Source organism: Aotus nancymaae, unplaced genomic scaffold, assembly GCF_030222135.1.
Source record: "Aotus nancymaae isolate 86718 unplaced genomic scaffold, 86718_ANA_hifiasm-v0.15.2.pri h1tg000018l, whole genome shotgun sequence".
NCBI classification, from domain to species: Eukaryota; Metazoa; Chordata; class Mammalia; order Primates; family Aotidae; genus Aotus; species Aotus nancymaae.
The window spans coordinates 11,169,382-11,170,522 of record NW_026988430.1 but is presented as its reverse complement, the minus strand read 5'-3'; positions in this window follow the sequence as shown (position 1 = coordinate 11,170,522).

Sequence of the window (1,141 nt, the reverse complement as noted above, 5' to 3'; positions counted from 1 at the left end):
GATGCTAAAACACTATTTGTAAATCTCTCCTGTTAAAAAACAAAAAGTAAAATTAGACAGTCACATAAATTAATCTCTGGTGAGACATACAGATAAAAGGCCACATCTGACTTAGAATCAGTTGCAGAGGCCCCGAACACATGAGATGCTTGTACTCATTTATCATCCACATTCACCATTGATAATGTATTCAGTGGCTACTGAATAGAAGTTTTTTTTATTTAGATTTTTTCATCTCTGTGTCTCTATAATGTATTAAGATCACATTTTTATTGGCTATTAAAAATTATGACAGTAACATTGTCTTGTTGCAACAAATTCAAATTAGGAGACTAAACTATGCATCTTAACGGACAGGGATTCAAAATAGATTTCTCATGTGAGGTCAGGAGTTCAAGACCAGCCTAACCAACATGACGAAATGCTGTCTGTATTAAAAATACAAAAATTCACTGGGCATTGTGGCAGGCACCTGTAATCCCATCTACTCGGGAGGTTGAGGCAGGAGAATCGCTTGAACCCGAGAAGCAGAGGTTGCAGTGAGCTAAGATGGCGTCACTGCATTCCAGCCTGGGTGACAGAGTGAGACTCTGTCTCAAAAAAAAATAAAAAAGGTTTCTGTCTCAAACCATGATAGGCTAATAAAAACTAGACTTAAAACATCTAAAAATCTAGACAAGAAACTACTAATTTTAGACATTGGACAATGGACAGCACAGGCCTCTGAGCCATGAGAAGAGAGAAATGAATAAGGTGAGCCCATCTATTTACTAGCTATGTGACACTGGGCAAATTACTTAACCTCTCTTTGCCTCGGTTGCTTCTCCTATATATAATAGGGAATAATAATAGCACTTCCTGCTTCGGACTGTTGTGAGCAGTGGTAGCAGCAGGGCATTGCTTGGCAACTTCAAACCACCCCTCACCCCAATGGTGTGGTTGATATGCAAACACAGCTCAAGGCAAGTACCTGGATCTCTTTTCCTGGCAGCCTGCCACCTGTACGTATAACATACATATAACACCTCCAATGTATAACAGAAATCCTGGGGCAGCCAAGGGGTATGAGGACCAAGACAATGCTAAGTATTTAGAAGGCTTAGCATCGTGTGTGGCACATAGGAAGTGTGTAATAGATCTT